This window comes from Adiantum capillus-veneris, chromosome 13 (assembly GCF_014529385.1).
Source record: "Adiantum capillus-veneris isolate H3 chromosome 13, ASM1452938v2, whole genome shotgun sequence".
Lineage (NCBI taxonomy): Eukaryota > Viridiplantae > Streptophyta > Polypodiopsida > Polypodiales > Pteridaceae > Adiantum > Adiantum capillus-veneris.
In genome coordinates, this window is record NC_140943.1 from 62,853,746 (window position 1) to 62,866,629 (window position 12,884).

The 12,884-nt window shown below is 39.6% G+C and overlaps 1 pseudogene; it reads left to right on the forward strand.

The window, feature by feature from the left end:
• Positions 1-11,013: 11,013 nt before the first annotated feature.
• Positions 11,014-11,678, forward strand: LOC147444135 (uncharacterized; annotated as a pseudogene).
• The last annotated feature ends 1,206 nt before the right edge of the window (positions 11,679-12,884 follow it).

The following is a 12,884-nucleotide window of genomic DNA, read 5'->3' on the forward strand; positions in this document are numbered from 1 at the left end:
CCAGGCAGGGCAGCTGGGGACAGGTCGCTCAAGTGGATGTCAATGTATAGACGTGTAGTGCTTGAGCTATGGAGCATACTCGTCTTTTCAGATTGCAGATCAGAGCTATAGATTGCAAGTTATGGCCATTTGAAGTTTTGTCGGAGGTCGGGTTGGTGCCCACCTGACTGCATGGGGAGTTGTGCCATTTGGAATTTTTAGGGGCTCTATAGAGTTTCAGAAGGTGCTATGTAGTGTATGGAGATAGCAAGAGTTGATTGCTTGTCAAACGGATCCCAGAGCAGAAAGTTAAAGCAGTTGGAAGGTTGGGTGTGGTTGCTCGCAGGTGGTTGCAGATGAAGGTTAAATTTTTTGCGGCCTCAGTTTGAGAGCTCCTAGGAGTCGAAATGCGGAAAAAACCGGGCGCTTTCAAGTTGCCATAATGAAGTTTTGGCCGCGCTTTGTATCTTGGAAGTACGACCCCAGAGCAGGTGTTGCAAGCTCATGAAGTGGGGGAAGAAAATGAGTTTGGGCGGTTTTTTTGAAGATTTTTAGAAGAGGTTTTTGGAGGCTTGGGAAGTGGTTCTCACAAGGGCACCACGTGGCGGGAAATCACCCCGTAGGTGGATCTAGGAGCTAAACAACAATATACATAATTCAAAACATGACCCAATTTGGGAGTGTGATGTGGAGAGAGAGCTCTCTTGTGTGCCGGGCTATGGCGGGCTTGCTGTGGGCTTTGCGCGGTGGTTTTGGCATGTGTTGGTGGTGCGCTGGCAGTTGTTGCTAGCGGCCGGTGGTTTATTGAAGCACTATTGTATCTCGCAGTGATGATGTGGTGTACAGCCAGTTGGGTCAAGTTCATACGCCCGCTGAGGGGAAATTTTTTTGAGGGGAAGGGTACCCCCCACTAGCGATATCGCTAGTGCATGGGGGTCTTACAGCATCAGACAAGGGGCCATTTTGGGGAAGTGGTCCGAGGAGTAAGATAAAGTGGGTCCAAGGCCAGTCAAGGGACACTAAGAGGAAATTCTAGAGAGAGAAGGAGGCCGGGCAATTTTGACAAGCCAAGTCGGGCGGACAAAGGAAAAATCAAGGTGCCCCATGCAATTGTTTCGAAAGAGAGTATCCCAAGTGCTAGCAATGCAAGGAGAATTCTAAAAAGGTCTCAAGTTGAAGTGAATGAGCTAGAGAAGCTCACATTTTTTTCTTCTTTTTGGGTCCCTTAGCCATCCCTATAAAAGGATGTATACGTGAATTTTAAAGGGCTTTTTGCCATTTGAGCTTCTAGGTCTTGGAGCCTTTTGTCATTAGGCTTTTTTGGCCTGTTGAAGTTTGTGGCCGAGGGTTGTGCCAGCTTAGGGAATTGGTTGTGCTTGGTTGTATATGCAAGGAGTCCATCATTGATGTCTGTTGGCATCATTCCCCCTTCCCCCTTCCCTTCTCTGCTTGTGTGAATGTGTTTCCGAGTGTGTGTCGGTGTGTGTGCCCCCCCCCCCCCCCCCCCCCCCCGAGGTTTGTCTTGCAAAGGGAGATAGAGAGAGGCTATGTGCTTGTAGAAGACTTTGAAATGGGCAAAGCGGAGTGGTTGGATCTATTTGGTGCATTGTAGAGCGTGTGTGCATATGGTTGTGTGCGTGCGGTGGTTTTCTTGTGGATAGTATCACGTTTTGAAGGTGAAATCTAGTGGATTGGGGCACTGTGTATACCTTGGGCTATAGTGAGGCATTGTGTTGTGTGCTGGGTGTGCTCCCCTTTCCCCCTCTCCACCATGTAGAGATCTGTGTCAACAAACTGTGGCAGAAGAGGACAATGAAGGAGGTATGGGAGCACTACAGAGGCAAAAGAGGGCGCTGATAGATCCTTCTTAGTAAGAAGAGGATACAAAAGATCCTTCGGAGTAATGGAGGAAGAAGAGGACGCAAAAACAGGGTTGGGAGAACAAGTGCTGCAGGCGAGAGTCCTTGTTTGTCCTTTCACTATTTGCTCATTGCATTAAAACTACCTCCAAACTCTGGAGGACGTTAAAACTACCTGTAAGATTTGGAGGATGTGCCTCTTTAACACAAGAATGATAACCTAATAGGACATATAAGTGTCCTTTCAGGGTTTTGGGAAAAAATTCCAAAACCATAGTAGATCCACTCATTTTGAAAAATCCTTTCATGACCTTATCGTTCAATAACTAATACATATGGAAAAAATAAGAAACTTGTAATTTTTCTCATCCCTTGGTCACTACAAGCCTCCAAAGTTGATGGACCAGTGCATTTTGCCCAAAACAACAATTTCTTATGGTTGATTGCATATAAATAAGAGTGGGGATTTTTGTAGGATATGAGATAAAATGCCCCGTTAACTTCAATGGGTTGGTGACCAAAACATATGACCTCTAGAAACCAATAGAAACTACTCAATATTTAGCCAAGTTTGTAGTCTATGATTAGATATGGTTATTACCTACAAAATACACACAATTGGCCTAAGAAACTAGCAATATTGAGAAAGTTATACTTTCTACTCTAAAATGTATCGTATTCTTCAGCAAGCAATCAAAAAACTCAACCATCATCATATACTATGCTATATAGCATATTAGGTCCCCCAAAACTCAAGAAAGATTAGCTTTATGTTATAAATTACACTTACACAATCAAAATTGAATCTAAATATCAAGAAAGCCACCAAAAAAATCCTAAAAGTGCTAATTTTGGCCAAAAAACAGGATTATGCAATTGTTGTAAATTGGTCATAACTTTCAATTTTAACACTTAGCTCTCCCTACAAGCATCAAAACATGTTGAGAACTATGAAGACCTAACCTCTAGCCATCTAAACCTCACAAACATGAAGTTTAGAGTGGTATAGTTGCCAAAAATTGAAAAAAAGCCAAAAATAGGACCCATTTTTTCACACAGTTTAGGTTCAAAAATGTTATGCAAGAGTAAGGTTAATGGTGAGATCGATAGTCCAAAAAAAATGCTAAGTTTTTTTCAGCTCATAAGGCAAATTTGTGGATATATAGCACCTAGAAATTCATTTTCATACTCTTCAAATAATTCAAGCAAAATGGTCACTTAACAGGACACAAAAGTGTCCAAGGACATAAAAGTGTCTTGTTACCATTCTAGTGTTAATGAGCATCATTTCTAACTTGATGGTGGTTGGTCTATCGTACAACATGAGAATTTGAGTTTGTTCATTGCATTTACACTGGTTATCCTTGTGAGGACAACACACGTGCCCTTTTTGAGTTATTGTTTAATGTCACAAACCCGATTTCTAAGGAAATCACCATCTCCATTCCTAGAGAGAGAGTTTTTACTATACACATGTCTTGAGGTGAGGTGTCTTTTATGGTTAGGTCAATGGATATTTTGTGTTAGTATGTTAGTGGTTAGTGTTAGTAATCACTAAAAAGTTAATGCTATATTTACAATGGGTAGAATGAGGTGGATGGTTGAATGAAGTGAGGGAATTCTTGTAATGGTGAAGCTTTGAAGCAGTTTTGAACTTGTGTAGGTTCTCAAAAATGACTGCCGATCCTCTTTTTCTTCTTCTCTTCTTACGTTGTCCTCGAAAAGTTTGAACACCATGATGAAAGTGACGATGTTGTTTGATGAGAAACCCTCAGTTTGTAGATATCAAGCATGGTTTTACATACTGAATTTTATGTATATAGAGAAAAGGTAAAAAGAATTGTAATTTAGAGGTAATAGAGAGAGACATAGCGATAGTGTATATACATGTAGATTTCATATGAGAACTATGGAGGTGAGAGGGGAGGTTAATGGTGAAGAGGGTGAGAGAATCCATGGAAGGTACACGTTTGAGAGAGGGATAGAGAGGAATGTGTGTGTGTGTGTGTGTGTGTGTGTGTGGAAGTGAATGGAGGTGAGACAAGAGTAGGATGACTTGTGAGAAAAAGTGGGCAAACTGGGGTCCACCCAAAAAATCATATCTCACCGGTGGAAACTCCAAAAATTATGAAAAACTTTGAGATGAGTATTCAGCTTGTGAGCTAAATGTTTCATTTTGGTCACTTCCTCGAATTTGGAGTGGAGGTGATCGCCACAAATCCCACCAAAATGCATGTTTTTTCTCCTACAAAAGTCTTCAGTGGTTCCTCTTTTTTAAAATTTGCATAATCTTCCAAGAGTGAGACCCTCCCTTCATGAGAGCATGACCTTATATATTGTTGAGGGTTTGAAAATATGCATGGATTAAAATCATTTACAAATATGATATATAGATATGGTGGAAAAAACAGATTAGTATATGAATAGTTCGTGGAATCTAGAATAGGGTCACCTGTATATAAATATAAAATGTAAAAAAGAAATATATGAAGATATAGGAAATCAATGATGGGATCCTCATTTGTTTTATTTATTTAGGACTATTTACAAGAAGTAACAAAAAATGCACGTAGAAAATGATAATTTAGTGAAAGGGAATGACTGAGTGAAAGGTATTTTTGTGATTTTTTCTGGGAGAGGATTCACATCAAGATTTGGAGAGGTTTGCATGAAAATATTTATTTATATAATAAAGACTATGTAAAATGTAAGAGAATCATGGTAACAATAAGTCAATGTACATAGCATACTTAGGTAAATAACGTGCACCTAGGTAAAAATATTTAAATAAATACCAAAATAATTATGTAAAATCTCTATTTCTAGGCTCTATATACCATGAAATATTTACACACAAATGGACCCATACTATGTTTTTATTTATTTTTATGGCTTAACTAGACCAATGACTAGCTAGCTGAGGGTTTTAAGGAGATATGGGGAAAGTACCCTAGCTCACACACGCTTATGTACAGTGAAAGTGTGAGGATAGCCACAATGTTTGAGTGATTTTGATAGGGTGAGGTAGCTCACTATGGCAATTTTGGATAGCTAAAAGACGGCTATGAATGTATTACTGATAAGACAAGGGTCGCAGGCATAGTTGGGACCATGCATGAGGCTTAGTTATTCATCTAGTGCTTTCTTTGTTTGTGCATAGTTGGCATACTTGGACATAACTGATATCTAACTCTTGTGGCCATGCCCTACCTAAGCCTTGCGTCAATGTTCACTGGAAATCGGTTATGTTGTTTAGGCTCACTTGGGTCATAACCAAGAAAATATGGGCCTTTGAGGATTCTTAAGTCCCTAATTTGCTTGATTGACTCTCATCACGTGACCAGTTATGTCCTCAAGGGCTAGAATCAAGAAAAAAGATACCCTTAATGATCCTCCATGCTCAATATTTTCTTGGTTTTGATCCTCTGTCCAAAAGGAAATATCACTTGTATTGTAAGTATCACTTGTATTGGAAATATCACTTGGGTCACAACGAAGCGAGCATGGACCTTGACGGATTCACAAGGCCCTAGTTTTCCTGGTTCTAATTCTCACCACATGCTTGGTTATGTCCTCAACAAGTGGTGCAAAACCAAGCATTTAGAGACCCTGAGGAATTCTCCAAGCTCACTATTCGCTTGGTTTTGACCCTCTTGGTAGATTTTAATGCTCTAGTTTGTCTAGTCTTGATTCTCATCACGTGACCAGTGTGATCATTGGACCAAAACTATGCAAACAGAGACCCTGAGTAATTCTCTAGGCTCTTACCATTCAATATATAATGGGTGTTTTGGGCTGGCATTCCTTTTAGACATGCAAAACATAGTCCTGGAGACGGATGATATAGGGAAGGATACATGCGAAGAAAAACTGTACACGCTCTTGTACAATACCCGTGCTCATCACCTTGCACCAGAGCTATCGAGAATTTTTAATGTAGAGTTTTCTATCTAGCGGATCATTAATTGTGCAATTGAGATCTTACAAACGCAATTGCAAGAGTATGAAGCAGTCATTTGCGATAATTTATTGACAATTGATGAAACAATATGTGCACCCAACTGGTCTGGACATTGAGAAGCGTGCGGCAAGGAGATAGAGTTGATGTTTACCTCTAATGTAATGCTTGTGCAAGAAAGATGGCTTAAGCACTCTAAAAGGTTTCACTTAGTGAAATTCAACCATGGGTTTATCTGTTACTTGTACTTGTTGTGACAGATGGTGAGTTAGAGACTTCCTAGTCATCAAATTTTGGCAGTTGCCCATTAGCACCAGAGAAAGACACAAAGGATGTTGAGGTAGAGTTTGATCCAGACGAAGAGCCGGTAGAGGTATTACAGGAAACATTTGATGCAGGCTTAACTCTTGCTTCTCTTGCAAAGGCAGCACTAGGAAGTAGGCAAGAAAGCCCTAATGAGGATGGGTCTTTGCCTCTAAATTGCGCTCCCAACTTTGCTATGGTGGACAACATTCACTACATTCTTCTCACAAATATTATGCATGATTTGACTATACGGGAGGACTACTTCCCAGCTGCAATTGCAAATTTTTGTGAGGCAGACATGGGATTTGTGGAGGATGATGACATGGACCAACATCTCCTTGTTGACCCAATTATCCATGACACACAATTCACTTCAGTGGGGGGCAACTTATCAAAGATACATTCAGTAAAGAAAAGTCTGGAGAAGCTAAATTTCCAAAAGAGAAGTAGTTTCAATCGACCATAAGATAACTTGACTTGGAAAACATGGGTGTCCATGTAACACCTATAGCCCAGGTAGTGAATAGTAATTATATTCACTTGTAAGGAAGTTCCATGCATGAAATGGACAAGAATCAAATGGTAGTTCTCTTTAGACATTCAGATGGTTTTAGACATGGTCCAATGATGCAATATTGAGATACATTTGCTTGCTGATAGGTGCTTGTGTATGATGATAGTTCCCTTAGAAGAGTAGAAGGCTCAAGACAAGGGATTTTCATTGGAGTACACGGTAAGAATGCGATGTGTCTCACTACATTGGGCGTTTCAACCACAAAAAGGTTTGTAGAAACAATTCATGTACTTGACTCTATTGTACGTAGAGCCACTTATGACCCATGGATGTTGTAATATTGTTTTGTAGATCATAATGTACCATAAGGAATACTCCAATGACAATGCAAAATTCCCATTATTTTCAATGAAAGTTATTACAAGATTGTGTGGTGGGTATCCCGTGCCACTGAATGCAGAAAGGCTAATTTTGATAGAGAAACAGTTTGCTCTACGCATTTTTGGCATCAAGTATGGGTGCCAAGCACTCAAGGCATTTATTGCATTTCCTACATAGCTCATGCTATGGCAATATGAGTCAAAGATCCAGAGAGATTAGATCCATATAAAAAAAGGCTATTTTTTAGGGAAAGAGGATGCTTGATGTCCACAGGGATGCTGCCAAGAAAGAGTTCATTTGAGGGGCTTGCAGATTGAAGAGGTACATAGTGAGGAGGAACAAGGTGTAGTAAAGAGGATAAAAATGACAGGATTAGGTCCATCTTCTCCCACTTTGGACTTGTGATTGTCGCCACATCGCATGGATCTGCGTAAAAATTTGTTAAATACCTTGATCATACACCTTTGAAACATAGATAGAGCATAACAAAGTCCAAATGGAGTGACTGGGTACATGAATGCTCCCTAGTTAATGATAAACATTGTATTGGACCTATTCTCATGTGCAATTTTAGTTAATTGTAGCCACCATATCCATCCATGAAGCTATGCATCTCGTGGCTTGCAATCTTATCAAGTAGCAAATCTATAAACGGGAGTGGAAAGGAATCCTTAATGATCTAAGCATTAATATTTTTGTAATCCAAAATACCCTTAACTTTCCATTCTTCTCAAGAACCACCACAATTGGAACTAGCTAATCACTCCTTTCAACTTCCGTGATCAACCATGCCTTTAGAAGGTTTTCAATTTCTTCCTTGACCTTGTTAGCATAGTTGGGATTCATTCTGTATCTTTGCAGTTTGATTGGTCTAGCATCGGGATTCTTGCATACTTCAAGATCAATTCCTTTCAAGTCAATGTGCTTCCATGAGAACACATCCTTGTAGTTATCAAATAGATATGTGGACTTTTTCTTAATATGTGGCTTCATATGCTTCTTAATCTTGACCATCTTAGGATTCTCATGTGTGTCGAGATTCCATTCCTTCTCTTCTTATCATCTAGAAGCAACCAATTTGGGCTTCCTCCCTTTTCTTGGCCATTAAATTTGCCTTTTTTTTGTACAAATTCCTAGTGCCTTTTTGTTGAATGGGTTGCCTAGCTCTGTCAATCTATGCTCCATTGTTATTGTTTCAGTACTTTGTCCTACACTTTTTCATTCTTCTGGCTCGGTTCAAGTGTTAGTCTAAAATCAAACTTGTCATGCTTTGATTGGTCTGGCTATCTGGTGTTTTTCCATCCTATTGAAATATTCTCTCCCTAGTGTTTGACTTTGTAAACTAATTTGGGTATTGCTAAGTTATGTGTCTTAGCCTACTCTATATCCATCAGAGTAGTAGTCAAGCCGATTTCTATCAAAAGAAAAATGTTCATTGAGGCTAGCATCCTTTCACACAACTCTTCTGCTCTTAACTATTTCTTGTAGATTATTGTGCTATCTGTCGTTAAGTAGATTCTCTTGTTGGATCGTTGAATTGTTAGTGTTTGGTTGGCATAGTCATGCAGTACACTAGCCGTTTTGAGCCATGACTATGCAGTACACTAGTGTACTGCATAGTCATGCAGTACACTAGCCGTTTTGAGCCATGGTCTGCCTAAAAGCATCCCGTACGCTCCCTGTACATATAGGACTAAGAAGTTGGTCTTCAATTTCTTTTTCCCTACTCTAATCTACATATTCTCAATCAGTTCTATGGCTTGGAATACCATATGGTGAGCCATTTTGAATCTTAATGGTGTTGATTTTTGATCATGGATCCCCACTTTTGGCTCAAATGCTCTCCTAGGATGTTCACACCAACTCTCCCATCCAATATTACTCTTGATAATGGTTCCCATTACTTTCTTAGCTTGTAGTGAGCTTGAATGACTAGAACCTTATCATCGCTAATGATTGCCAAGTCCACTACCCTTACTTTTGAATCTATCCTTCTCTTCTGTTTAATGAACTTTACAGCTTCAGGAAATGTATGTCTGATATCATCTTCATAGACGTTCATATATATTTCATCCTGTTTATTACTAGAGCTAAAATCTAAATTAATTTTTTCCCCCTCTTAGTTGACCTCCATTGGTTGAACTCCATTGTCTAGTCACTGGCTGACCCTATTATGGACCCTATGATTGATCCTTCATCAATTTGGTGCATCCAAATTTGGTCAAGTCTTCTCTAACTTACCGTACTTCTTCAACCAGTCTTTGAACTGCAACTATCATGAAATCATTCATTCCAAATACTGCCTTCTCTCTTATTTTTCATAAGTGCTCTTCCTGATCCCCTAAAGGATGAGGCTCTAGTTTTTGAATCATTCGAGCATCTGAGCACTCTGGTTGCTCTAGCATCTTTTTTAATAGGTTATCTATGATCTTGGTTGCCAAGTCACTTTGTTCTTGCCATTACTCAACTACCTTATCTTTGCCATTTGCCTTCCATATGGCTCTTTGCTACTCCCATTTCTTGGTCTCATTAGTTTTCTTCTTCTTAAGTTCATCTCAAATTTCTTTGGTTACAACCCCACTACTTATAGTCACCACCCTTAATAGCACTGGTCTAGATATCTTTTGTTTAGGTCCCTCTGGTTTGGTAGCTTTTGGGCACTGAGCTGCAAAGTGACCATATTTTCCTCATGTATCATAATTTAAGCTTGTTTTTTCAAAGTCACCTCTTCCTTTACCCCAACCAGTATTGGTATCTGCCTAGACAATTACCGATACTTGTGTTGGTCTCATTGTACTTGGAGCCACTAGCTCCATCTTCTTTTACTACCTCAAGTTTTGTTAGTGCAATCATTGATAAATATTTTCCCTTCTTGAAATGATGAATCCTAATGCCACAATTATTCCATACATGCCCATAGGCCTTGTAGTACGTGTATTATGAGCATTCTTCAAATCTATGGTCTCTCGATCTGCATTTTGAGCACCATATCTCCATCTTTTTTACTGGCAGCCTTGTCTTAGCTATTGAAGAATTTTCTTTGACATTACTGTTTGGCGACTAAGTCAACAATGGCCAAACAGACCAGTCAAAGATTCTATTTAGTATTTTTAGTAAATGCTAACGAGGCCAGATGATGCGGATGCAAAGTAAAGATGAAGATGAAGCAAATACAAGCAACAGATGCAAAGAAGAGTTGGAATTGATGACTATCTATGGAGTTACAGTCACAATTGACGGTCACTTAAGTTTTAGGATTTTCCGTCAAATGATCGTAAATGCGGGTTGTAATTATGTTTTGGGATCATTAAGAGTTCCAAGCTGTAAACATTGAGCTATATTTAGATCCTAGGAAGTGCAGATAGCAGATTAAGTGAGTTTGGCCATTTGGGTGTCCGGCCACTTCTAAAAAGCCTAGTGAGTATATAACTCAAAACACACAATGTGAAAGGGGATTCTTACTCACTTGAGATAAGCTTTGTGAAGAAGGAGATGGCTATGGAGTTCTTGAGATTTCTACACGCATACATGGTGATGGGGCCCCATGCCAATAGCTAAACTCTAACCTCTTCTCTCTCATTTGCTCATGGGGATGCGGCCCCATGCCAATAGCTAAACTCTAACCTCTTCTCTCTCATTTGCTCATGGTGTAATCAATGCTTGATTAATCAAAGATTAGTGGCTGATTTGTTGATTAATCTCTCTCTTTTTTCCTATTTCCTCTTGTTTAAGCATGCTACTAAGTGTGTGTAGGCTTGTGTAGAGTGTTGGTTCCCGGTGTGGTCATTCTATGCTATTCTATGCTCAATGTGTGCTTGATTAGAGTTGGATTAGTGATTCATTAGAGAGCAGTGCGTGATTAAGCTTGTGTGTGAGAGATTAGGCCGAATGGTAGAGTAAGTAGTGTGCTCACTCCAGCTTCCAAAAAAGATCAGCTACAAAAGATGGTCTCAAATAGCTTGGAATTTTTCAGGACTGAAGTCGAAATATCCAACAAAGATGCAGCGGACGAGCCAATGTCAGAGGAAGTGGATGAAGAAATTATCTATGACCCAGAACCAGAGCAGGTACGGGCAGTCAAGGACTTGCCACTAAAGATTTCAACAAGCAGAAATGTGGAATCAAAGATTCTACATAATAATGCTAATAGCACAGATAGTTCAGCGCTAACGAATGTCCCTCAGAACAACAAAGCCAGACATCAAGTCTCAAAGCCAAGAAACAGACATCTCAATGTGCTCAAAGGCAGACTTAAATCAAAGGGCAGAGGCAGTCATAAAGAAAGATCCTGATATTATCTCGCCAATGGAAGATGCCACAGAACCAAAGGTGACACAAATCACAATTAACTTGAACAATCAGAAGAAAATGGTGCATCAAGCACATGAAGCCTATCAAAAGACCTACAAACAGATCAATAAAGAGCAATGTGAGCCAAAGGCCACGGTAAGCATTGAATCTGGAGAAAAGAGTCAACATACTTCTGTCCAGCTGGAAGAGGAAATTAAAGACTCAAACAGATTGTCAAAAATAGAGGCACAAAGGAGTGTTCAAGTCAGTTTAGATGCAGAACTCACCAAAGCATGTCATCCACAAGCAAAGAAGTCCAACAAGGAAGTCACAAATGCAACTAAACAATCAACGCGAACAACTGTGGATTCAACACCCCAGGGAAAGATAGACCAACAATCTAGACTAAAGTATAAAAAGGTCTTCCAGCCAAAATACCCAACCCAGAGTAAACAAAGACACAAGCATCACATCAAAACCTATGTTGCGGCCAATGACATCAATGTCAAAGATCCATTTTGGGTAAATGATCCTAGTCCAAACAATTTAGGTAAACAAATGGGATGGATTGCCTCCCAATACAGCTTAGAAGAGCAAGGCTACTACAGTGGTCATCCAAATGCTTGGTTACCTAAACCAAAGATATCAGGCTACACAATAGCAAGTGGCTTCAAACCAAAACAACAAACAGGTAAATCAAGATCAAATTCAACTCAAAATAGGAGATGGAACAACAGGGCTAGAAACAGGTTCAAAAACGATTCGCAATCTAGAAGGCCTACATATCTTCAAGGGAATTTACCAACCGTGATTCCCAAAAATGGCAAGGAACAGATACAATCGAATTCAAAAGTACAGACAAAAATATTTGTGCCATCAACTTTATACTTCAAGCGCAGGGATATTACAAAGGACAAAAAAAAATCTGGCTAGCCAAGGCACCAAGACCAGATTTTACACAACTTGAAGATAATTACAGCTACATACACCGACAAATCAAGGATACAGGTCCAAAACGTCATATGTCGTCTGTAAACATAAGACAACAACAAATAGCAGATACTTATGGGTGACAAAGCAGACAAACGAGCAGAAGAAGATTGAAGTCATCTCCCACTTCCAACAAAATGAAACTAGCCAATCTTCTCAGATAATGGACCAAAAGTTAAAACAAGCAATTTTGACAACCAAGGTCACCCAGGTATGGCAAAAAAATCTACTTTGCCAATATGGTCCTTTAATAACCCTCTTTTTGAGTATCTGAGCTCTAAATTTCTAGATATATACTTTGTTGAGAGCTCAAGACAGTAGTCAAGTCAAGTCAAAAAAAAAAAAGAGTCAAGAGTCAGGCTGTTGAGCCGATAAATGAGCAAAGTGTTAGACCTAAGCTTCAAGTCCTAATATTTTTATGTGGGCTATGAGTCTAGCTAATTAGGCTACAGCTCAAGCTAGAAGAGTTGAGCGTAATTATATCAAGTCGCTCATTCTGGATAGGTGAGCATAGTCAATCTATTATTTTAATCATGGTGGAGAGGCAAAGTGTTCAAAACAAAACACACAGGCACTTGTGCACATTAGGAGAGTGGAAAACATTGCA